At 48.7% G+C, this 27,405-nt stretch overlaps 1 protein-coding gene across 5 annotated transcripts in view; it reads right to left on the reverse strand.

Annotated features, from left to right (window-relative positions):
• Positions 1 to 218: 218 nt before the first annotated feature.
• Positions 219 to 27,405, reverse strand: part of CHST7 (carbohydrate sulfotransferase 7) — an 83,463-nt gene continuing 56,276 nt past the window's right edge. The window contains exons 2-3 of one of the 5 annotated variants that reach the window (XM_078658228.1): positions 10,461 to 10,694; positions 219 to 1,519 (exon numbers count right to left, since the gene is read on the reverse strand). The gene's annotated coding sequence lies outside the window, so the exon portion shown is untranslated. Of the gene's footprint in view, positions 10,695 to 27,405 lie in introns of all 5 variants that reach the window. The other 4 variants (XM_078658227.1, XM_078658226.1, XM_078658225.1 and 1 more) reach the window with 4 other exon arrangements.

Raw genomic sequence — 27,405 nt, forward strand, 5'->3', positions numbered from 1 at the left:
ACAACACCATTTCCCACAGTAAACAATGATTTTCTAGGTATAAAGCTTTCTAGTGCCTGCCTCCATTGCAACATTGTTGGTCGCCCAAAGGGGTGAAGTCCTCGACATGTAAGTAAACTCACTTGAAAACTATACACACTACTACACTTGAGATTAAACATATGCAAATATAACTATGCATGTATCACTGCTATTGACGGTTTAAAGAATACACAGTCAACAGTATAAATTATTTTATTGAAAATTGATTTAGTCTTACTACATACACATTGACCTATAGCATATGTACATTTGTTATTTACAAAAGTCATGAGGCAGATGGTTTACACGTCAGGGCTCCTTCAATACAAATTGAATAAATAAAAATATGCTTAATCCGAAGGACAATACATAAATATATGCAAAGCAGAGTTAGTGTAATTCCATCTGTGTGTGTGTTAAAAGTCTCATTATATGGAAACCAAGCCAACCAATTACAATATAAAATATGTTAAGAGATGGTAAAGCTTTGACAAAAAAATCCACTTTGATAACCATTTATGTGAAACATTAGCTCCCTGTTCTTGAACGTTTGGCCAAATATGTATGTATAGCTCGGTGTACAGATACTCCTAAATGCCTTCTAGCCCTGCGGGGGTGTAGCGCGTTTCCAGGAGGAGCTCGCTGGCTGTCACATCTCTGAAAATTACAATCCTTAAATGTACGCGCTCCGCCCACACCAGATGTTCGATCAAAGAACATTTTATGTACAATTCATGCGTTCTAACTGGCAATGCGTTTTGGCTTTCGTTTAGCCTTGCTCACTTGCATTGCATTATAATGTTACACCCCTAATATTTGTGCAAAAAAATAAAATTTGAAATCGAATCAGGGCTACACCTGTGAGCAGATATAGGTGCCATCTTGAAGTGGATAACTGTATAACAAAGGTATATGTAAAACATTCAAATGTGTATATGACATGTTATAAACATCACAAATATTGTGGATCTGTACAGTGCAATCTTTGGTGGCTGAGTCTGACAGACTGACACAAGGGTCGCATTGGTTGCCCATTAATGATAAAGTCTAGCATTTGTAAAACCTATTGGAGAAGTGTTGGACCCTAGTGTATCCCAACTTCCTGATACTGGTACACTGATACCCAGAACTATCTAATGCAAAATATTGCTGAATGGTCTCATAAGAAAACCTAGGTAGGTGAATTAAAACCTAGTCAAGCCCAGATGGGCACCGTGTGAACGAAGTGTCCTCCCTCCTATATGTTGATGTGTGTTGGTTACAACAGTCCTACACAATGTTAACTGCCCATTGGTAAAAACGTTAAAGTAAGTTACACCCAATTGATGGCTTGCAACACAAACCCTCAGAATCTTGATGGAATAAAATGTCTTATCTAAATATGGGTGATTTCTACTCAGGGCCCCGTGTCCCAGAGAAGACAGGGTAGAGTTCTGTAACCGTGAACAGTTAGACTACATCTCATGCAACGATCTCCATCGCTGGTTCGAGTCTTTACCTGTGTGAAAGAACAAAAATAGATTACAAACCTACATGTTCACTGGTGTACAAACACAATATAGAACATTCCAATATAATATGTCCCTATTTCCCCAAATGGACTGTCAGCTGCTCCTCTGTATGTAAACCCATGGGGTGTCTAGTCTCCAAGTCTATGACTCTTTCCCCCTGAGTAGGAGGACTCTGTTGCCACCTCGCTTACTGAATTTCACCTCTTCAATGGCATAGTATCGCAACAAATTTCTATTTCCAAAATGCGTGTTCGAAAAATGTCTAGCTAAAGGGTAGTGGTTGTCATTATTATCGATCGCCGCCATGTGCTCCAAAATCGTCTTTGTAGTAGGAAGAATGGTATGACCAATATATCTCCTCCCACACAGGTAGACTAATACAGACACCACATAATTGGAGCTGCATGTGATGAATTGGGATATTTCCTTTTAGCTGTTACTATACGGGAAAGGGTACGGTTTAGTGATTTTACTATATTTGCAAGCCTTATATTTGCCACAGGGAAAAAATCCCATGAATTCATTAAAAGGCGGCACTCTTGTTTCACACTCTATCCCTGTAAACTTATATGTCCCTTGGAGAACTGCTTTTCTAGTCTGTGATCCCAGGTCTGTCATTAATGATTGTGTCCACTATGTTATCAAATTTCAGTATAATTCAATTCTTTTTCATAATCAGACCCAGTTTAATTGATTGTCTATTGTATGTGGTAATGACGATGGTCCCATTTTCATCCTCTTTCATTTAGTCCTCATCTATGTTGTATAATATTGCTTCACTATTGTCCTTCTCTCTCTGAACTGCCTTGTTTAGAATCCACTCACAGTAATTGTTTTCCCTAAATTTAGGAAGCATGCTTTCTTGTTCTTTCAGCCAATTAACCTCTGTGTTACTGTTGCATTTTGCCCTAAGCCATTCGTCATATTTAATACTCCATTTCAAGGGTTCTGAGTGACTCCTGAGAGCATGCAGCAAGTTATTGCCTACTGTTGGTTTCAGGTACAAGATGAGTTTTACTGTGTCACCCTGTACTTCCACCAACACATCCAGGAAACTATTTTGTTACTGCTTACTTCAAAAGTAAAATCTAAATTCAGGACATTATATCGAAGTTGGTTTACAAAATCTGTAGCCAATTCAATCGTTCCCTGCCACATAATCAAGATATCATGAAAAGATATCATCAAATAACATAAATCATACAATGATGTTTAATCTCTTCAATAGTCCCTGGTCCATGGACACCTCTTTCTCCCACCACTCCATAAAGAGATTGACAAAACTGGGGGCGAAACAAGTGTGCATCGCAGTTCCTCCTATCAAAAAGGAAGATATTTTTTTTAAGACAAAATGTAATCATTTCCATCGGCATAGTGTGTGACAATTAATGTAGTAGCCTAGCTCTCAGAAAATACTTACACACTTGTATAGTATGGTTACAGGTAGTACTGGTGTACACTGCACATTCATCGAGGATCATAAGAAGGTAGGCACTCTCCCAAATGGTACCTTTAATTCTGGTAAGGAAATGTTTGTTGTCTTGTCTAAGAAGGTAACACCATGGCACTTTCTCAAAAAGTGACCCACATATTCCTAAGCGTTCTCCAGGGGTCCGTTCACCCCTGGGAGAAAAAATGGGTCTCCAAGGTGGATTTTTGCTGTCTTTGTGCACCTTAGGTAATAAGTATAGCACTGGGAAGCATGGAAATTCACATTTCAGATAGCTGAATTCCACGACCTGAGAAACAGAAGGAGAGACAATCAGACAGTCATCAAGGTATGGATAGACAAGGAAGCAACTGGAAGTGCCGCGAGCCCACTGCAAAGCGCAGAAACGTCTGATCCGCCAGATGAATGGCAACATGCATGTTGGCGTCCATCAGGTTGTTGGAGGTGAGGAAGCCCCCGATGGACCAGCTGTAGGATCAACTGCAGGGTCACCATCTTGAAGCGGTAATGAAGAATGTGCTGATTTACCCCCTTCAGGTCCAACACGAGGCAGAGGTCTGCGGTGTGCTTCTTCCGCACCAGAAAAGGGATGGAATAATTTCCCAGCCACCGCTCCAGAGGTGGAACTACGATTACCGCTGCCTTCTCCAAAAGAAGCAGAACACCCTCCAAAAAGGCCGCCCCCTTCACAGGATTACGGGGCAGAGGAGTCTCCTTGAACACCTGGGTGGGAGAAAAACCCTGACTGGTAGTCACTGGCCAAACCGCCCAAGCATCCGAAACACTCTCCCACTGGTGACAAAAGAAGCGAAGATGACCACCAACTGAAGAGGCCGATAGTCACTGCATTGAAGAGAGAGCTGACGAGGCAGCAGCAGACTAGGACCAGGACTTGCCACCTCCAGGGGCCCCCCAGCCACGACCCCTGCCGCAAAAGGGCTGGCCTGCACCCCTAGCCTGAGGAAAAGCAAAAGTGCTGCGATAACCATAACCACAACCCCTGGAGGGAGTGCGAACGGGAGCCACAGGGCATCCAATTTTCAGCCAGCTGCTTCACCATCTCCTCAAGGTGGGGACCAAACCCCTTCAAACCATCAAAAGCCAATTTCATGAGGAAAATTTCTGGGAGGCATCAGCCCTCCATGTCAGCATCAAGAGAGGAGGACGTGCCGAAACTGAAGCCCCCGATGCTGCTGCAGCAGAACGCAGGTTATCAATCAATTAATCAAATTATGTTTATAGAGCGCCTGGTTGCACTAGCTAGTGCGTCCCCGCGCTGCGACAAGATCCAGTGCCAGGCAGAACGTAACAATAAAAAAATCAGACAATGGAATTATCAACTGGAAAAAGCCACGTCTTGAGCTTTTTCCGGAAGATCGTCTTGGATGATTCCAGCCGGAGCCCCATTGGGAGCTTGTTCCAGTAAGAGGCCGCTAGGAAACTAAAAGAGCGGCCAACCATCCTGGCTCTTCCGATGATTGGTATGGGTACCTGACCCGTTCCGCTAGATCTTAAACCTTACGTGGGAGCATACAGGATAAGGAGATCATGTAGATAGGAGGGGCCCTTCTTCTGCAGAATATGATGACTGATAGCTTTAAACAGAACATGTTTCTTCATCGGAAGCCAGTGCAGCGAAGCGAGAGCCTTACTGGATGAGGCTCTCTTCGGGAGTAAAAAGACGAGCCATGCAGCCGCATTCTGAATGTGCTGGAGTCTCTGAACACACTTGATGTTGGCTCCTAGATACAGAACATTCCCATAGTCCAAACGACATGTTATTGGTATAGATGGTGGCCCTGATGGAAAAATTGGAGGTGGCATAAGATCTCTAAACAGCCCATTCCACTTTCCTATCCACTGGGTCGGAAGGAAGGGCATCATCCGAAAGCACCATGCCCTGAGAAGAGAGACCAGCCATCAGATTGTCCACCTTAACAGATTGAGGGTACTCCTACGAACATGTCTCCAAATGCATAGCGTTTGGCCAGAAAACGTGGGAAAGCAGTCTTGTCAACTTCCTTCCATTCATGGGCCATCACCTTGTAAACTACACTGTGCAAGAGCAAAGAGCCCAGGTCAGGTCGTTGATATTGGGTAAAGAAATCATCCTCACCCACCTGTTCCACAGGCGCAGGCAATCCCAAATTGTCCCATGCATGATCAAACAGACCAGAGAGCTCAGCTCCCTGAACAAAGCGACCACGCTGCCCCTCCTCTTCCTCAGGTCCATCTAGATCCAGCACAGGGTGTTGGCACTTTAGCAGGAGGCTACCCTGCTTTTCTGTCCAGAAACGTGGCCTTACTAGCCTTGTTAATAAGCAAGCAGAGCACAGCTAAAGTCGGCACCCCCGCAGCACCATTCAATGAGAACTCCATGGGCAGCACAAAGAAACACAGTGAGGCCGCTCCCTGCAACCCACCTGTATCTATGGCAACCTAACTCTTGCAAACCTGCGAGAGCCAAAAGAGGCAGGAAGCAGGACCGCCCCATAAACCAATGTAGTGGGGCACGCGGCACCCTGGGGAGAGAAGTGACACCCGAGAGGACGCTCGGCGCCTCTGAAGAAAGGGTGCGTCCCCGCCGAGGTTACAAGACAACACAGGGAGGGAGGAGGGAGAGAGTATAGAAAGTGTACGCTGTGCGCCGCACCCACAAGAGAAGGACCCGTGCCCGCTGGAGCCGGGCAGTGTGGACCTCAACGCAATAACAGTCAAGCACTGCTAGAGCAAGTCCGGTAAGAGTGCAGAAAATAACACAAAAAAACACTCACCTCTGACCGACAAGGAAACGAACCGCAGTTGCAGAGAAAAAGAACAGGCTATCAGGGTGATATTCTCCCCACGCCTTTATGCCTGCTGGGTAGGTAGCGCCATACTGCCACCTTTGTCAGCAGGCCATATCACTACATCATTGCAATGTGCTAAATTTTCCAATAACTTCCTATGGCTCAGATAGACTGTCCTTCTCTTTAAACTTAGTCCTTCTGAGTTCCTTATGTTCTCCGTAAGTACTTTCACAAAAAGTGTCAATAGCTGTGTAGGGAGATTGTGCATATAATGTGATTTGGGTTTAAAATTAATCATGAAACATCTGTCATAAATTGTCCCAAGTTGCTAAAAAATTCCTATTCTTTATTGGATTCTATACCCACCCCCTGCTCCAATTCATAAAGGAGCAAGAGCATGTCAATATCCCCAATATTCTGATTCGTCTCTTCTCCTAGATAGAGGATGGTATTAGTATCTGTTCACATGTCTTTCCTTAAGGTGAATGCCCATTTTAATTTCAATTTCCTTACCAGCTGATATAAATCCACCCGGGTTTGAAAAAAGTCAAATTTCAGGCTATAACAAAAGGTGATGCTTATAGCTGCGTACAAGTTATTGCCAAATTATTGAGTGGAAGTCACAAATATTCAAATAAGAAATGTAATTCTATCAGGACGCAGAGGTTTTTTGTTGAATACCATCAATTGGGTATAGATTACTTTTGTGTTTTGATCCCCAAGTGGGACAAACATGACCAACTGGGGGTTTGATTATTGTTTTACTTAGCCCACCATGTTTTATTAGGGCAACATGTATGACTATTGTTACCAACAAACAACATATAGGAAGGAGGAAGGTTTGTTTACACTGTGCCAGTTGGGGATTGACTATGTTTTACTACCCTGGCTTTTCTTATTTGACCAACCGGCAATATTTCACATTGGACAGTTCTGGGTAGCCTGTAGACGTGATGCACTAGGGTATAACACATCTCCATAATGTGCCCACTGTGGCTAGACTTTATGATTACTGGGCACCCAATATTACCCTTGTGTCAGTATGTCAGATTCAGCCAGCAAAGATTATGATGTACAAATTCACAGTATTGTTGAGGTTTTAAAACCTATCCTATACGCACTTGAGATATGCCTTTGTTGTACTGTTCTCCACTACAAGATGGCACCCACATCTGTACCTGGGTGTAGTCCTGTTTCGGTTACTGTTACTTTGCACAGAATGCTAAAAAGAGTACAACACCAAAATGCCATGTACGTGAGCAAGGCAGCTAAACAGCCGAAACGCGTAATGGGATATAGACAGATACAGCATGGGTTCAGAGCTCGGTTCTGCCACATCAACCCCAGCTTTTTAAGAGCTAATGTATGTTCTTCTTTATTGGTGAGCTGAGTTAATTAGATGCTAACAGCTAGTTACAATTGTGTCTCCACAGTTGTGAAAAGGAAATGCAATCTAAAACAAGCACTGCCAGAGCTGAACCTGCCTGAAATATATCTTCTTTGTTGCATCATGTCCATTTTCCGGAAGATGAAGGGCTGTGTTTATTTATTACAACCTCCAGTTCCATGAGTAGATAAAACGTTGAGTCTTGCTGGTCCAGGCACGATCTCACAAGGTAGAAGGACTTCTTGTATTTTAATGTATTTCGAATTGGCTGTGCATTGTCCCTCTCACAGATATTCTCATCCTTGAAGTCTCGCCAGCAAGACTGTTATTTTCCAACCTGCTCATTTCATAGGGCATAATCGGGCATGCTTGGCCATGTGGTGTTCATATTTGTAAATCGGGGCTACCATCAGGAAAATTGAAAACCCTTAAGTCAAGAACAGAAAAAGAGAAGATTCTTACATTTGTACTAGGTGTAAAGATTACATAATTTGCTCGTATTGAAATACACAGCATGGGTTTGCAAATTGGCGTTTTGTTCAGAACAGCAAAACACACAAGGTGATGGACGGACTGTTGCACATTGGTAAAACATTCACCCCCAGTCACAGATCTGGGTTTAATCCATCGTTATTTTGCTCACCACGCCACCCCAGTTCAGACATGGCCATATGCAAATCAGTCTTGACCCTGTGCCTCATGGGAACAGTCCAGCCCGAACTGCCAAGCCATGTCTTCCCTGGACCAGAATCAAGCATCCTAGAACCGCTTTCTGGCTATCAGCCGTCATCAGCCAGGATAGCTTGACTCCAGTGGCATAGTGAGCACGGGACCCACGTCTGGGCATACCTTTCCCACATAGGGCGAACAGCAAAAACACACAAGATGATGGACGGAATGTTGTTTTTTCATTTGTCACCCCAAGTGGGACGGGTATGCTCAGACGTGTGTCTCGTGCACTCCATGCCACTGGAATCAAGCTATCCTGGCTGATGAGGGCTGAAAGCCCGAAACCGGTCCTAGGATTTGTTTCCAGTCCAGGGAGGGCCTGGCTTGGCAGTTCGGGCTGGACTGTTCTCATGGGGCACAGGGTCAAGACTGATTTGCATATGGCTGGGTTCAAACTGGAATTGCATGGTGAGCAAAAAAACAATGGATTTAGGCCCAGATCTCTGTACTGGGGTGAATGTATGACATTTTCTGCATTCTGTCCATCAACTGTTGTTTTTGCGTTTTGTTCACAACACCCAAAATCAATATGTACGTGCAATTTTATATTTCTGCAACAGAATGTATAAAAATTACCTTTCACAAAACAGTGTAATCAGAGTGCACATGTATTTTACACTGATCTGGGCATCCCAAGAAATGTACACACACACACACTGCACAAACACTGTCTATTTTTATGACGCACTATGGGTTTTTTTCTCCACTGACAACCCTGCGCCATTTGCAAGGGAAGAAAGCGTGTGCATGTACATATTGTCGCCACGTGAGGAGTCTACCATTTAAATCTCTGAACTGAACAACACGAGAAGTAGTTTCCAATTCTGCAGTAGGAGCAGGAACCCACGGGGTGGTGATGAGAGGACACCTAAAATCTAGTAGTATATTTCTGGCCACCCAATTTAAGTGTATGAATAGTGGCCAAAATAAGACCCACTATGGCCATTTCCTTATAAAACTGGATTATTGTGCAAATGGCTCTGCTCTCAAAGACTTCCGGGAAATAGAAAAAAAAACTATTATAGTGTAGCAAGTTGGCATTCTAACTAGGGTGAGCAACCACTGTATGGCAAGCATGCTCCAACAGAAATTTGAAAGGCTGGTCCAATCTTAAAAGTTATGTTGGTATTCGTTCTAGCCTATTATTGCTTTTATACACCCTACATGTATCAGAACATCACGATTTTTATACATTATAACTGCAGGGGTTTCCGCACTTCTCTGCTGCGAGTTTGTAAAGTATTGACTTTAGTTAAAAACAAAGAAGCACAACTGAATATAATGAAACTGCTATCTTTGTCACACCAGGGTGATAATGTTCTACGCAGTGAATAAGACACTTTCAACTTTATTTTTAACAAGGGCAGTACAATTTTAAACTAGGTATATTTAAAAGCCCAAAATAACGCTAGCGGTTTCCACCTGTGTTTTGCTCCCACACCAGTTGCTGCATTCACGTTTAAAATTTTGAGAATGGGCATTTTGGTCCTCATTCCGAATTTTGGGATACTACTGGAAGGTTGTATCGCCTTGGCAAATGCAGCATTGCAGGGTTTCGTATATGCGGGTATGGTGTTACCTCCCTATTTTGAATTCTGCAGCTAAGACTGAAGCATAATGCAGCAATAAATATTGTACATTTTCCTTTCCTCGGAGTGTATTCCACTTTCCCCCCTGCACAAATGTTTGCCAGATTTAACCTGGGAAAATGTATGCAGGTGAAAACCCTCAGGTCTGTGCAGTTGTTACACACCGGGGGCCAGTGCTCTGAATCACAGAAGGGACATCACAAGCGTTTGCGGTCCCTTCTGTAACATCGCAATGCCCAGAGCGCGAACCAAGTGGGTGCACAAGCCCGTTGCATCCCTGGGGCACTAGGTATACCACGAGCCCGGCTGTAATCAGCCATGCTGGAATCACCACAGGCCTCAGAATGAAGGCCTGCATTACTGTGCATATGCGACTATGAAACCAAAAGGCCCTAATTAGATTTGTGTGTGAATGGGACTCGGGAGTCAGCAATGATGGTTTCAAATGTCATTTTAGGATACATCTGTGAAATGTTTCTCGTGTTTTAAATTACTTTTAAATACCACGCATAAAGTTGAAAACAACTGAAGGCTTACATTTTGTCAACACCCATATTAACCATAGAGCAACGCACCGATGTATTTCTGTGACGTACATTATTTTAAGATCCACTAAATAGGTGAAGGAAGAGCGATACAACTCGAAACGGTCAGCCAGGGAATCCTTAAACGTGAGACTGCGTTGTGCCAATCAGTGTGGCGTTTATGCCTGGCAAGCAGCCACCTCACAGTAGAAAACACGCAGCTGCAAAAAGACTTCAATTAAAATGTGCATCTCTAGAAAATAAATACTGTGCGCACTTTAAAATAGAAAGATGCTTCCAGAGACTTCCTCCTGCCGTTTCGTTGCCTGCAAGACTGAAACCAGCTTCTGAGGAAGTCACTGGGGGACTAGAATGCAAGTTCCAGGTGCACTGTGCTCTGAGGTAATAGGCAAGCCGAGAATGAGATGCACAATTTAAACAAAGTATGCGAGAAGCTCACTTCTCGGAGGGCTTGAGAACAGTATACACAAGTGGGATCTTCTGCTTTTTTCCTCGTTGTGAGAACCAGTACTGTGAAGAAGCCACCACAGATGTCTCTGTTATTTCCTTCTCCGATTAGAAATATATGGCAGCTGCGCGGTCGTGGTGTGACACGAAGAGTCCACTTTGATGCTAGGATGTCCTTTCCTCCTTGGTGACGACATCATGCCTCGGTGCAAAGTATTTATTTTACCTGGATAGAAAAAGAAACAAATACAGTTATTTCCCTAAGCATCTGCTTCAGCGCGAGTTATATAGCCCCCCACTCCCCCCCTTGAACATCCCAATGCATAGGTATCACCCAAGAATCAAGTAAACCTTCCTAGGCATGCTGTGGCGATAGCCATTGTGGTTCCCAACATCCCTTCACCCCCGTGCCCCCTCTGCAGTCCATCCCAGTGACCAAAAAACTGTACTAGCTAAAATACCCCTCGAGCAGGTGTGGAAGTTTGCACAGCGTGTTTCTTTAAAGTGAGGACACTTGGGGGCCCTATTTGCGGGAAAAAAACTTTGCTGGTGTATGTGCACCTACCAAGGGGCTCATATCCCTAGTTCATTCTTCTCTACACCTGTGGTAGACACCATGCGTCTGCACTTTTGACCAAGATTAAAACATTTTTTTTTTTTAACTCCGGTTTCATTCTCTGACTGCGGAGTGCCAGGTCCCACATATGTCACCAGATCTGCTCTTAACAATCCATGAATAAAATGCCATCGCTTTGCCGGACAGGTCAAATCCTACATCTTCATTCATCTGCCCAATAAGCTGGGTATTGTTATTGTAAATCTTAATGGATGTAATTCAAACCAAGGAAAAGGGGTTTCAATGATGCAGCATCCTCTTCTTACGACTTTCACAGGAAAGTACTAATTTTCTGTGGTCATAAGTCAGTGAAGGGTTGCAGACTATCAAGGGCTCACGGAAATCATTCCCAAAGCGGAAGCTGCCCTTTGTGTGGGTACCAGCAGTTGGCATCCAAGAGAACAAAGAGTGGTCAAAGGCCATTGCTTGCTCCCTCCCCACAATGTCCCTTTTACACCATGCAACATATCAACAAGGTAACTAAATATAGCCAAGCATAGGTTTACTATACATAAACCAACTTATATATATATATATATGTATATGTATATATATATATATATATATATATATGTATATATATATATATATATAGCTTGACAGCACATACATTCAAGGTAAGTAGATATAGAGCTAAGAATAGTTAATCTATACTTACTCACCTATATATACTACCTTCTCAAGATCTTAATCCATGTTATTTAGGCTAGGACATTATGGCAGGGGGTTATATCCCATGCAATATTTTCACAGACAACCCAAAAAATTAATTAATCCTTTGTTAAAATTAAGGTGACTTTGCGAGCCTAGTGTAATGCAATGCCTTGCTATCAGCTGCTAGGTGAACACAGTGAGTAGCATGATTCCCATCCTCATTTCCTGTGAGGATACAAAAATATCTACACTTGAACAATTTTCCACTCTAAACCACTGCAACCTACACTGCATCACTCTGTGCCACTCTGCTCCACGCCAGTGCACTCTGCTCCACACCAATGCACTCTGCTCCACTTTGCTCAAAACCAAATCACTGTACACCAATCTACTCTACCCCACTGCACTCTATGGCACTATACTCTACACCTTCCTGTCTCAGCCGCTGCTGTACCTACAGGTGCACTAAAGCCTGCAACGGAGGGGGCAACAGAAAGACCTCCCTCTATCTGCTCCGAACTCGCCTCACACCCTTCAGCTTCCCCCAGCAGTAGGTCAGAATGCAGTCACCAGCTGGTCTCCAGGTGGATGCAACCACATCGTGTAGATGCCACTAGGGCAACCACGCCAGAGGACTGGAGTGGGAGCGGCCGTGCCAGGTCCCAGTGCAGTTTACAGCCTTGCTCCTTTCTGGGGGTACTGCTTCACCACTGCCGCTTCATTGGAGACCACAACCTTAAAATGTTAATCCATATTTGTATTTGTAAAGGGCGAACTAATCACCCTTATGGGTCTCAAGGCGCTGGGGGCCGTTGTGGAGATTCAGTGAGCTATTGCCCAGTCACATGGTGCTGAGCTGGGCTGCCGCCGGGGATCAAACCGTGAGCCCTGTGCTCCGAAGTCAGCTGCCTTGGCTGCTGCACCACACCTCTCTTGCTACCAAGGAGCCAGGCACTATTTTTAAAGGCACAGCACCCAACACTAAGAGTTTAAACCAAAGAGCTGAAACTTATACCTGCAGAGGGTGGCCTACTGAGAAGAAACTCCAATTGCTAAGTGCCCCTTCATTTGAGCGCCCTAAGGTCTGAGCAAGGGTCTCTAATCAAATTAGGTCAGAAAGCCCATTCCCAGCAGGCCAGCCAGGAGAAACACACTGCACAATCTCTCAAACCAATGCACTCTACATGCACTACTGAGGACTCTAGCCCTTATAGAAAAGGGGTCAAAAGAGCAGCATGGAGGAGGCTTAATAAACAGGACCTACAATTCCAAGGAGAGCCTCTTCACCCCTAGTTCTCCATTTCACAGCTTCCAACCCAAAATGTAAACTAAATTCAGCTTCTTGTAGGAGTGTCACTCTACTCTAGCAATGAGGGCTTAACAGGGCTAAAGACCCCTCTACAACCAGAAATTATTATTTACTCCGAAAAGTGTGCTCCACCCCAGCAGGGTGCTCTACCTTAAACCAGAAACTAAGCTCATGGACAGAAAGTAGGCGAAGAGGGTAATAACCAAACATCCCAATGCCATAATGGTGGAGAGTCATCAACTCAAAAGAAGGAAAAATATGGAAGGGTGCGAAAGCAAAATTGACCTGAGCCAGAGAATGATATATCACTCAATCAAACATGCTTCTCGAAACTAACTGGTACCACGTCAAACATAATGGCCCTATCAGTCCTAATCAATGAAGCTAATTAAGAAAAAAGAAAAACAGCATCCACTGCATCTGTTTTTCAGCGACTACAGGTCAGCCTTCGACTAGGTCAACCGGCAGATATTATAGTGGAAGCTGGCACCCTGGAACATCCCATCTGCCCTTTAGAGCCTACTAATCATTTTACACACCAATACGTGGGTAGAGATCAAGTTGAGCACAGGATCTCATCTATCTAGACACATCCCAAACACCAAAGGACTGAAGCAGGGGTGCGTATTGGCACCCACCTTGTTCAACCGCTTTCTTGCAGACCTCACACCATAGCTAAACATCAGTAACTCGCACACTCCCAAACTAGGCGGGGTGTTCCTCTCAAACCTTTTCTATGCCAACGATCTGGTCCTAACAAGCTGCACCCAGGAGTGTTTACAGCACCTACTTACCAATGTGCAGGAATATTCTGGAGGAAATGGAGCTGTGCTTCAAAAAACCGGAGAGCAAAACCATTAAGTCAGTCTCCATGCTAGAGGACAAGGCTGCTTTATTCAAAAGAACTCCTCCTGAATAATTACCGAACACCCAAGCCCAAAGTAATCATATCTTGACGTAGGGTACAGTAGCAGTGTATAAGAGAAATTCCTCAAATATTGCTTCAGATGGCTCCCATCACAATTGCACTTAGCTCCGTGGCAAAGAAACACAGGCCCGAGCAGGAGCCAATTATCCAAAGAAGGAGTAAAGGACTCGTCTCACCTAATACACACCTGCAAAGAACCGATATGGGACCGGAGACTACTTTTAAAAGCATTTTTTAATCAAAAACAAATCCGTACACGAAGCAGTCTGTGCTGGCCTGCTACGCCCGAGTAGATTCATGAACTGAACTGGAGCTTAGTGAAGTTCCACAAAAGAGTGGAAAGGAAAATGACGGGACTACCAACCCTGCCGGGGATGGACACCCCCTCTCAACACTATTATCCACCTTCGCCCCATAGCCCATTGTATACACCCAGCACTTAAATTAATTTGAATACTGCTGCCTTCAGCAGTAAAGATTGCACTAGCAGGAACCTGCCCAGAGAAGCCTTGTTTCCTCATCGCTTCTCATGCACTTCTTGTCCAACAGACAATTGCACAACAGTATCCAAAGGTTTACATAGACAAGGGGCCAACACCCACTGAATAAACTGCCCAGGCTACATCTTGCCACTAATAAGTATTGAACTGGACACCCGGATAGACCAGCCCTGGGCCCTGCTCACACACCGGAAGGTAGACATTTGGGGAAATAATTTACCTCTGCAGGGGGTATGTAAGCTAGGGGGGCCATCTCTAGCATGCACTTCATCTGGACTTTAACTGTTTTTGCACTCCTTGCAGTAAAGCGTCACTGCATTTTTTGCACATTTATTTTAAATTGCTGAGTTCCAATATGACGTAATTATGGATACTAGGAACCGCACCTACAAAATTGTGTTATGAAATCAAAATGTGTCAAAAGCTACATCTGTGCAGGGGGCGTGGCTAGGCACGCAATGGCGGTGGTCGCAGCAGAGTAGAGCTCCGCACAGAGCTCCCCCTTCCCTGGGCCAATTCTCCGCTTAAGTTAATTGCAGGCGGCTGAAATCGCAGGCGGACCTTCCGCACTTGGTTCTCGGCATTCTAGCCGACTTTGGTCCCGGAGCCCCGAAGCGGCAAACACCGGCCTGCCTTGCGGCCCTCCTGCGGGGCCTGGCGCGTCCCGTGCGGCAGGCGCATTTACGCGAGGCCGCGGATCGGGCCCAGCGGACAGGCCGTATCCAGTTTGCGCGCCCTGGCAGACGCGGCCGGCTGGACAGACGGCGCCGACCTGCGGGGACTCGCTCACAGTCCTGCGCCCCTCTCCTCAGCAATACCAGCCATCAACGCGGAGCCCCGATGCTGGAGGACACGCTGTTGCTGCCCGGGCGGAGGACACGGTCGCCTGGCCCTCTGACGTCGCAATTGGGGACAGAGAGGCTGCTGCGCCGATGACACACCAACGGAGCGGTAGGGCCAGATGGCGGACCCCCCCTCCCCCCTGAACCCTGCTCAGAGACTGGGCCTGCCTGGTGGGACCTTTTCCTGCGGGTTCGAGCTGTTGTGGAGGGTGTTCCCGGGGGCATATTAATAGCACGGACACCAAGCGCGAGGGGCCCTCTCATCACCTGCTGGCATTGTAGACCCATCTCATGCCTAATAACCGGCCTGCGGCGACGCTGCCCGACCAGAAGTATTGCCCGACCCTCAGACGTAAGTGGCGGATTGGCCGCCCCTCGTGCCGAAGATCTGCGGCAACCATCTCTGCTGCAGGCTCTCCTGCGTACCACCCACGGACCCAGCTGCCTCCCACCAGACGACGCACGGCGGGCATGGCCGTGTGTCGGACCTGATGCCTGGACCCTCGGCTGCGGCCTGCAGAGAGCGTTGCCCTACCTCCTTGCCTCCGTACCTCTTCAATAGAGGGCCCAGAGACACTGCATATTATACTGGCACTGATTCCTTGACGCAGCCCGCACAGCGCGGAGGCCCTGCGCTACAGAGAGACGGAGTCCTACTTGGCGGCCCTCACCTGCCGTGTTGCCGGTGGGTACTACTGCTCCGCCTCACCTACAGACCGGGAAAGCGCAGCGCAGGTGGTGCACATTGGCGGTTGGCGCGGACCCTGGAGCTCCCGCGGATGGACCCATCGATTGCGGCCATAGCCTACATGGCCGGCTGGTGGTAGCGGTCCCCAACAGCTGCGCGGACTGCACTGTCCATTGGGCAATTCTGCACATGTCCGGAGGGGTACGAACCCGCACTGGGACTGGCGAAGCCCCACCGAAGGGTAAATCGGAGAAATCAAAGGGCAAGATGGCTACCGATCAAATAGCTGCAAGGTTCGACAGTGTACTAGCAGCCATGGAGCGCATGGAACAATCTCTCCAACTGACAAGAACATCGTTGGAGTCTAAAATAGACAGTGTCGGCATCGATCTCACTCACCTGCGAGACGACCACAAGAAATTCGCCGATCGAACTAAGTCGTTGGAGGGGACGGTCAGGGACCTTGAACCTGCGGTCACCTGGTCGGATAAGCAGGTACAAGACCTATTGAGCAGAGTTGAATTCCTGGAGGACCGAGCTGAGGACGCGGAAGGGAGGGCGAGACGCAACAACATCAGGCTCGTGGGGGTCCCGGAAAAATGGGAAGGGAATAATCCTGCCCAACATGTGGAGGACTGGCTCAGAGCCTTACTACCTGAAGGCACGCTTTCGCCATACTTTGTAGTGGAGAGGGCACACAGAGTTCCCACGAGACCCCGCACCACGGGCACTAACCCGCGGCCACTCCTCTTCCGGATATTGAACTACAGAGACAGAGACACGGTGCTGCGGGAAACTCGACGGCTTGGGGAAATCAGAATAGACAATGCTACCATAATGTTCTTTCCGGACTACACTATTCAAGTGCAACGACAAAGGCACGACTTCTTGGAGGTGAAACGGCGTCTCCGCACCGCGGGCCTGAAATACTCACTTCTCTTTCCTGCGAAACTGAGAGTGGTAGCACGGGACAAAACCTATTTCTTTGACACCCCTGAAGACGTCAACGAGTGGCTTGACAGTGGCGCGGACACGACGCCCAGGCAGGCGCACGGAGGCGAGCCACGGCCGCACACACGAGGACCGCGCCGCCGCCGCAGAAACAGAGGCCAGCAGACCCGCTGCCCGGAGGACGTGTCCAGGCACTCCCCACCAGCAGATCAAATACTCCAAGAACAGCGAGAAGCGCTCCGAAGGATCACTCAACTGAGCAATTCGCCCTCATCTGACGTTGTACCAGAGGATGGTCCGCAGACAATCCCCAGCGATGATGACGCCATCTATGGCCTACCAGACTCTCAGGCATCGGTGGAACTGCCTGACGTCACGCCTCAAACGGCGGACATGCTACATTAAAGATATTTCACCATCAAAACCGGACCCTGCCGAACTGCAAGGGACGGAGCCGAGGAAGTGATGACTGTTGGCCAATGTGGCTACTGGCTGTCACGCTGGAAGATCCACCCTGCTCTGGTGCTAGATGGAGAGTCCTTCCTATAGTGAGTACACCTCCCGGACTAGCAGATGCAGAACAGGTAAGAAGGTGGCGCTGATGTGGTCTGTCACACTCCCCCTCCCCGCCTCATTCCTGTGCATCCTGCCCATCCCATCTCAAGACTGGCCCTTACTGGCCTAATGGGGACTACAGCCTACTTGCGCTCTTCCTACATTGTTGGCCCAGCGGCGGTCCGAGCGCTACGGAGACATTAATGGTTCCCCGGACGCTGAACCTGTATACTGGGCGAACTAGACATAGGGCCCAGGGAAGGGCCACCATCCCACATTCTACACTTTTGTCTATTTACACCGCAGATACTGTGCTTAGCGCATGACACCCCCTAGACTTGATTGTTGAACTTTTACCCACTTGGTGTGTTTGGACGGCGACATGTTCCGTGGCCGACCTTATGGTATTTGTTGTGGCTTTACATTGTTTGATTGTTTTGTATTTTCCCCTACCCTTGTATTTGGAAGCTTATCCCCCCTATTCCTTTGTGAACGGGCGCCAGAGTTTGGAATGAGTGAGGAGGGAGGGCTGGGAGATCCAGGGGGTGACACGCCTGAGGGGTGGAGGGTGGATGGGGCGGATGCTTCATGTCTACACTGTGATTATGGCTGAAATCAAGATCTGCACCTGGAACGTTAGGGGCATGCACACACCGTCAAGGCGCAACCAAATCTATTCCTACCTGCGGCGCCATAAGTTTCATGTGGCGTTACTGCAGGAAACCCATTTGGATGAATCAGAAATACTAGCGCTGCGCCGTAGATGGCGTGGGCAACTTTATGCCACTGGGTATTCCTCCTTCGCTAGAGGGACGCTCATTTGGATTAGGCCAGGCACCCCATGGGCGGTTATGGACACACAGATAGACGCAGAGGGCAGGTACGTGATTGTCAGGGGCAGGCTAGACGGACACCCACTTGTGATTGCCTCTATATACTCCCCCAACATTGAGCAGGGTAAATTCTTAGATAGCCTCTCCTTGAAACTAGCGCCTTGGCATGGTGTCCCATGGATACTTGGAGGCGACTACAACAGTGTCCTAGATGCCAATCTGGACAGATCCACCGCCCCCGCAGCCACAGCTCCGACACACGCCACTGCGAAAGCACTCCTAACCTGGGCCAGGCAATGGGACCTCAGTGATGCTTGGAGGGCTCGTAACCCCACTACACGGACGTACTCCTACTGGTCTGGGGCCCACGCACTACATGTCCGGTTAGACAGATACATGATCTCTACTGAACTTCTCCCATTAGTCACGGATACCCAGTATATGGGCCGAACACACTCGGACCATAACCCACATACACTAGCGATAGCTTGGGAGAACCCGCACCCACCTGTCCCCACATGGCGCATGCAACCAGACCTCTTGCTAGATTTGTCTTTTCGTGAATCCCTACTCGCGCAAACAGCCCAATACTTTGACCTTAATACTGACACAGCGTCCTCCCCCCAGGTTGAGTGGGACGCCTTCAAGGTAGTGACCCGGGGGAACTGCTTGGGTACACAGGGACACATTAAAAGACAACTGGAAAACGAACTGACACGTATTGAGACGGAATTACTAGCCCTTGAGAATGCAACAGGGGGGGATGCAGATGCCAGACTGACAGAGGCCAGAGCGGACCATGATCGTCGTCTGGAACGTTTACGCACCATTAACTTTGCGGCACATTCTGCCCGCATGCATCGTCAGGGTGACAGGCCTGGTAGATTGTTGACCTGGCTGATCGCGCAGGAGGCCCGCTCGACTCCCATCTCGGCGATACAGGCGGAGGGAGGTGGATTGCTCTACACCCAACGACACATACATGAGGCGTTCACCAGCCACTACACTCGGGACTGTATCGTTCCCGACTACGCGCCTCGCTATCTGACATAACAGAATATCTCCTACCGATACCTCTGCCCGCGTTGACCGCTGCGCAGCGGGATGACTTGGGAGCGTCCTTAGACCCGGAGGAACTTCGAGACGCCATATTCCACCTTTCAAATGGCAAGTCTCCGGGGCCGGATGGCTTACCGGCCGAATTTTACAAGGCTGCTTCGGACATCCTTATTCCTCAGCTGGTGAGGATGTACACGGCGGCGACGGACGATTTCCAACTGCCCCCGACTCTCAACGAGGCCACCCTGGTGTCTCTGCTTAAACCTGGTAAGGATGGTGTGCTGATGGGATCCTATCGCCCCCTGGCTCTCCTAAATACGGACTATAAAATACTTGCCTCCTCGCTCGCACGCCGGCTGGCCCCTTTCGTGCCTACGCTGGTACATCGGGACCAGAACGGGTTTGTACCGACACGACATACCTCCCACAATATTCGTCGGCTTTTCAGACTTCAGGAATATGCTCCACGCCAATGGCCAAGCGCTGGCTGTCTGGTGCTAGATTTGGAAAAGGCATTTGATTCCGTGGAATGGCCCTACCTCCGAGCGGTCATGGATAAATTCGAATTGGGCGATGATTTCCTGACCATGGTCGGCCTCTTGTACCGAGAACCCACTGTCAGAGTCCGCACTGGTGCTCTCCTTTCTGACCCGATCCCTGTGCGGAGAGGCACCAGGCAGGGCTGCCCCCTGTCGCCGCTGCTTTTCTCTTTAGCGGTGGAACCCCTAGCCGAAATTCTTCGATCACGTGGAGAGGGATGGGGAATACCGATGGCAGACGGCCTGCATGTGGTGTCGCTGTATGCCGACGACCTTCTCCTTTATGTGAAAGACCTCAGTGAAGTTCCGGAGTCCCTTACTGACATCTTTGGCACCTTTGAGGCGATGTCGGGCTTGAGAGTCAACTGGGCTAAGTCAGGTGCTTACTCCTTTGATCCAAACACACCAGACAGTGAGATAACCATCGGCGGTGCAACCCTGCAGTGGTATCCCACGACGTTCCGGTACCTGGGGATACATATCTACCGGGAACCCGCGGATATCCTAGACGGGAACCTGCTGCGGGCAATCGCATCCATCCGCTCGCAGATTGGATTCTGGAAAACGCTGCCGCTGAATGTTCCCAGTCGTGTGGCCCTGATGAAAATGATCATACTGCCGCGCCTTCTATACTACTTTGCTAATATCCCCACGTACGTCCCTAACCGGGTATTTTGGGACCATGAGACATTATTGTGAGACCTCCTCTGGAACAAGGGCCGCCCACGCATCGCACTGGCGAAGCTATATATGCCAACCGACGCGGGAGGCCTAGCTGTCCCCAATCTGGAACTATACTACCTGGCAGCGCAAATGCAGTGGGTGTCGGGATGGCTGGGCGGGAGAGATTTAGGAGACACGGCCACGGATGTTGCAATCTGGACTCAATTACAGGTCCAGGTACTATTCCACCCTTTGACCAAGACACCACGTCCGTCGCAGCTACATCTCGCAATAGCGCGCAGATGCTTCCTCCGCTGCCTGCGCCTAACGCGGGCGACAACGCCATATGCTCCGGTGCTCCCCTTACTGGGCACCCCGACTGCGACAGGGGCACTCACTGCCGCACAGCTTGACAGCTGGACCACGGCGGGAGTGGAAACGTTGGGGGACCTTTACACTGACGGCGCTCTCCTCCCCTTCGCCGCCCTCGCCGACGACACATCCTTACCGGCTGGGCAGTTCCTCTTACATGCGACCTTAACGCGCACGCTGACCACGGCCTGGGGAGATGTCACCGATGAATTACCCACCCATACCTTCCTACAATACCTACATGTCATGAGTAATGGCACACACATAATCCACTGGCTAGCACAGGCTCTCCTTCTCCATACACACCCCGCCACAGCTCAATTGAGGGAGAAATGGGCAACTGACAGAGGGCGTGACTGGACAGATAAGGAATGGGCAATGATTTTAACTGGCCCGATTAACGTCCCCCGTAACCCCCGCTTCAAAATAATACAATTATACATACTACACCGCGCCTACCTCACCCCGGACAAGATTAACAGGTATTTCTCAGTCGGGGACGCGGCCTGCAGTCGCTGTTCCCAAACTGGAGCGGACCTTTTGCACATGCTCTGGCACTGTCCCACCCTTCAACAGTATTGGGATGGGGTGACCACGATGCTGACGCATTGTACTGACGAACGAGTACCGAAAACGTGGGAGGCCTGCTTGCTGGGGCTGTACAAGCGCACGCGCCTTAATAGAGTTCAGGCCCGGTACTGGGACCTTGGACTCATCACGGCAAAACGACTGCTCACCAGGCCGTGGAAAGCCAATGAGCCTCCGCACATCCGGCACTGGAGCCTTTCACTGACAAACTGGGCCCGGGCAGAAAGCACGGCCCTGCGGCGCGAGGAAACAGCTGGCCTACGAAAATTCCCAATTGCACAACACTGGGACAATATCCTCCAGTCCTTCCAGCAGAAATGTATTGAGCAGGGGATCACATGATGGACTGTGGACCACCCCACCATCACCGTGCAGTGTTGAACAACATGAGCTGTGCTCGCCTCTGGGGAGCTTTCTCTGTGTGCCTATCCCCTTCCCCCCGGGCCCTACTGCGACGCTGAGGCATGCCCACTGCTACACTACTTCCAGCTCCCCTGGGGATCCCAGGACGCGATCACGACACACCATGCGCGGGACTGTCTTGTATTGCTGTTTACGCAGTCTTTCCCACAACAGTGCCCCCACACACACTACCACATACGGGGGTCTTCTTGCCGCCCACGGGCGGAGCAATAGTACCCAGAAGTGGCTGCCCTCGCGGATCTGATGCGCAGGCGAAGCCCCCCCCTTCCTCTCACCCCGCTGACTTGCTATACACGCATAGACGATACCTCCCCCCCCACCACATGGCTACCTCTTTCACACTCCCCCTCTTCCCCCCACACATGCTTCCCTAGTTGCCGTTACAACTGTTACTGTTTGACCTTTTTAGACCCCTAAACCCCTAGTCCGCAATCTTCCATGCTGCCTATCACACGCATTACACCCTGGGGTCTTAGAGGCCACCTGTCAGGGCTAAAGCTGGGCTACTCCACTTAGTCAGTGGGTGCCTGGCAACGCCAATCAGCTGACTGTGCTATCTACCTTTCACCCGCTGCCACGCTTGCGGCACTGCGCAATAACGACTCTCCTTCATGAAATCTCGCGCCCTTCTGGGGAACGAGATATATTTTTACCCTTTCTGTGCCATGCAAACATTTTGACGAGCCATGGCTACCACACGGTCACTGATGTGTGCTCCCAATACACTGAGTTTTTCTTCAATTTCGCTTATGAGCATTGGGAAGCAAGAAAAACAAAAAACAGAAAATGAAGACTTGCAGTCTCACAGTCGCTCTCTCGCATGATATCCTTTTCTTTCTGAATGCACGCAGGGCCACAACCTACAGAAACACACATTTCAACGCCGCCGGGCCTCCGGGTTGTCGGCTATATGGCTGTGTTATTTCTTTCCTTCCCTGCAAAAACTGTTAATCTGATGTTGTGCGGCTGGCCCGGATGGGTTGTCAGCGGAACGCTGTGTACTGTATATTTCCAATAATTATTATTATTATGCGTTCTTATATAGCGCTCGATTACCCGTAGGCATCTCGGCGCTTGCCTTGGGAACCCGTCCTGGCTTTTTGCCTGTGAGATACCCGTACTGGGCATCCCCAAGGTGAAAGCCAAGCATCCCGCCGCGGGGGGGCCGTTGTGGAGATTAAGCAGGCTGTTGCCCAGAGCTGCAGAGTGTGAACTCGTGATTCAAGTAGGCACCGAAACGAGAATTATCGAGTCCGTGGATATTTGGGCTCAAGACCCTGCCGCGTCGGGAATTGAACCCTGGTCCCGGGTCTGACCTCTGCTTCAGGGTCTGCCTCCTCTAACCAGTGAGCCACACTTCTCCAATAAAGGTCTTTTTAAAAAAAAAAAAAAAGCTACATCTGTGCAGGGCCACCTTATACGAACAATGGCTTGGTAGCATTGGTAAAGCACATAGGGCAAATTGTAACTATGGTGTATTTGACACTGTACCGCTATTCATGCTTTTTGAGGTTTTAATTGTACTTGGCAATGTACTGTTATTTCATGCTTTTTAGTGTCTTTACTGTTTGCAATGGTTTTAATTGAGTAATATAAATAATAATAAACTTGAAACTATACTCTACAACATTCTATCCCACTGCACTCTGCGCCACTCTCTTCTACTCTGTAACACTGGTCTAACGCCACTGCATTCTATGACAGCCTACAGTGCACTCTACGCTGCATCAATGGTCTCTACGCCTCTACACCACTCCACTCCACTCTGCACACTCCTCACCACTATTCTGCAACACTGTCTTTCAGCCACTCTATTCTACGCCACTATAATCTACTCCACACCACTTCACTCTAAAATACTCCAGCCTAAGCCATTCCACTCTACGTCACTGCATTCTACACCAATCTACGCTGCCCCACTGCACAATAATATTTAACAACAAGGGGTGGTGATGGACAGAGTTTCTGAAATAAGCAGAATACTCTCACCCAGTCAAGAGACCGTTTTTAGCTCACTGCACCATCCCAGTTCAGAACCTGGCTATATGCAAATTAGTCTGTTCCTGTCCCAGTGCATGATGGGAACAGAGCAAACCAAACTACCAAGCCAATTCTTACACTGGGAAGGAAACAAGCTTCCGGGGACCGGTTTCTGGCATTTCAGCCGTCGTCGGCCCGGCTTGGTAGTTTGGTCTGCCCTGTTCCCATGATGCACTGGGCCAGGGACAGACTAATTTGCATATAGCCAGGTTCTGAGCTGGGATGGGGCAGTGAGCTAAATAACGGTGATGGATCAAGCCCTGATCTTTGGACTGGGTAAGAGTGGTCTGCTTAATTCAGACACTCTGTTCATCACCACCCCCTTTTCGGAATCGTTTTTGGCCACTATAGGTGTGGCAGGGTATACTCAGACATGAGTCCCTTGCTCACTGCTCCATCAGGATTCAAGCAAGCCGGGCCGACGACGGCTGAAATGCCAGAAACCGGTCCCGGAAGCTTGTCTCCTTTCTAGTGAAGAATTGGCTTGGTAGTTTGGTCTGCCCTGTTCCCATGATGCACTGGGCCAGGGACAGACTAACTTGCATATAGCCAGGTTCTGAGCTGGGATGGGGCAGTGAGCTAAATAACGGTGATGGATCAAGCCCTGATCTTTGGACTGGGTAAGAGTGGTCTGCTTAATTCAGACACTCTGTTCATCACCACCCCCTTTTCGGACTCGTTTTTGGCCACTATAGGTGTGGCAGGGTATACTCAGACATGAGTCCCTTGCTCACTGCTCCATCAGGATTCAAGCAAGCCGGGCCGACGACGGCTGAAATGCCAGAAACCGGTCCCCGGAAGCTTGTCTCCTTTCTGGTGAAGAATTGGCTTGGTAGTTTGGTCTGCCCTGTTCCCATGATGCACTGGGCCAGGGACAGACTAATTTGCATATAGCCAGGTTCTGAGCTGGGATGGGGCAGTGAGCTAAATAACGGTGATGGATCAAGCCCTGATCTTTGGACTGGGTAAGAGTGGTCTGCTTAATTCAGACACTCTGTTCATCACCACCCCCTTTTCTGAATCGTTTTTGGCCATTATAGGTGTGGCAGGGTATACTCAGACATGAGTCCCTTGCTCACTGCTCCATCAGGATTCAAGCAAGCCGGGCCGACGACGGCTGAAATGCCAGAAACCGGTCTCCGGAAGCTTGTCTCCTTTCTGGTGAAGAATTGGCTTGGTAGTTTGGTCTGCCCTGTTCCCATGATGCACTGGGCCAGGGACAGACTAATTTGCATATAGCCAGGTTCTGAGCTGGGATGGGGCAGTGAGCTAAATAACAGTGATGGATCAAGCCCTGATCTTTGGACTGGGTAAGAGTGGTCTGCTTAATTCAGACACTCTGTTCATCACCACCCCCTTTTCGGAATCGTTTTTGGCCACTATAGGTGTGGCAGGGTATACTCAGACATGAGTCCCTTGCTCACTGCTCCATCAGGATTCAAGCAAGCCGGGCCGACGACGGCTGAAATGCCAGAAACCGGTCCCCGGAAGCTTGTCTCCGTTCTGGTGAAGAATTGGCTTGGTAGTTTGGTCTGCCCTGTTCCCATGATGCACTGGGCCAGGGACAGACTAATTTGCATATAGCCAGGTTCTGAGATGGGATGGGGCAGTGAGCTAAATAACGGTGATGGATCAAGCCCTGATCTTTGGACTGGGTAAGAGTGGTCTGCTTAATTCAGACACTCTGTTCATCACCACCCCCTTTTCGGAATCGTTTTGGCCACTATAGGTGTGGCAGGGTATACTCAGACATGAGTCCCTTGCTCACTGCTCCATCAGGATTCAAGCAAGCCGGGCCGACGACGGCTGAAATGCCAGAAACCGGTCCCCGGAAGCTTGTCTCCTTTCTGGTGAAGAATTGGCTTGGTAGTTTGGTCTGCCCTGTTCCCATGATGCACTGGGCCAGGGACAGACTAATTTGCATATAGCCAGGTTCTGAGCTGGGATGGGGCAGTGAGCTAAATAACGGTGATGGATCAAGCCCTGATCTTTGGACTGGGTAAGAGTGGTCTGCTTAATTCAGACACTCTGTTCATCACCACCCCCTTTTCGGAACCACTGCACAATAAGCCACTATACTCTACTCTCCAACACTCCACACCACTGCACTCTATGCTGCACAACTATACTCTACACCAGTTTACTCTGCACCACTGCACTCTCTGCCACTCTGCTCCATTGGCATAGATTAGTGGTGCAGAGTAGAGTGCACTGTACTGCACTCTGCACCACTACACTATGCCACTCTAATTTACTGTGCAACACTGCACTTTCGGACACTGCACTCAATGCAGCTCTACTCTGCACCACTACACTCTTTCGCAACTGTACTCTATCCTGCGCCACTCCACTCTACTCTGAAACAATTTCTTCTACGCTACTGCAATCTACACTGCGTCACACTACTTTGCAACACTCTACTCTATGCCACGGAGTTCTACACCATTCTACTCTAAACCACTGCATGCTACGCCAATGCACTGTACACCACTTTACTCAAAACCAATGCACTCTACACCACTGCCCTCTACGCCAACTACTCTGCACCACTGCACTCTATGCTACAACACTATTCTGCTCCACACCACTAGACCCTACACCACTCTACTGTATCCCACTGACCTCTACGACTCTACTCTGCAAGACTGGACTCTCTCCCACTGAACTCTCTGCCAATCTACTTTGCACCACTTCACGCTACACCACTCAAATCTACCCCCACTCTACTCCGATGCTCTCTATGCCACTCTTATCTACTCTGCACAACTGCACTCTATGCCACTCTACTCGAAGCCACTGAACTTCACGCTACACTACACCTCTGCACTCAACCCTGCAGCACTCCACTCTATACCACTTGACTCTACTGTGAAACAATCTACTCTATGCCACTGCACTCCACGCCACTCCACCCTGCTCCACTCCATTCTATGCCATTGCACTCTACGTCACTGCACTCCACGCCAATGCACTCTACACTACTTTACTCACAACCATTGCACTATGACAATCTACTCTGCACCACTGTTCTTTACGCCACTTCACTCTAGGCCACTCTACGACACTACACTCAATGATACTCCACTCTGTTAAACTCTACAACTCTATGACACTCTACACTACTCCACTCTATGCAACTCCTTTCCACTTTTTCCCACTCTACTCTATGACACACTACTCCACGCCACTCCACTATGCCATTTCACTCTACTACACCACTCCATGCCAAAACAATCTACTCCGCTCATCACTGCACAACACTCTTTTCTGCACAACACTCTTTTCTGCACAACACTCTTTTCTGCACAACACTTTTCTGCACAACACTCTTTTCTGCACAACACGCTTTTCTGCACAACACGCTTTTCTGCACAACA

The sequence above is a fragment of the Lissotriton helveticus genome, chromosome 8 (assembly GCF_964261635.1).
Source record: "Lissotriton helveticus chromosome 8, aLisHel1.1, whole genome shotgun sequence".
NCBI lineage: Eukaryota > Metazoa > Chordata > Amphibia > Caudata > Salamandridae > Lissotriton > Lissotriton helveticus.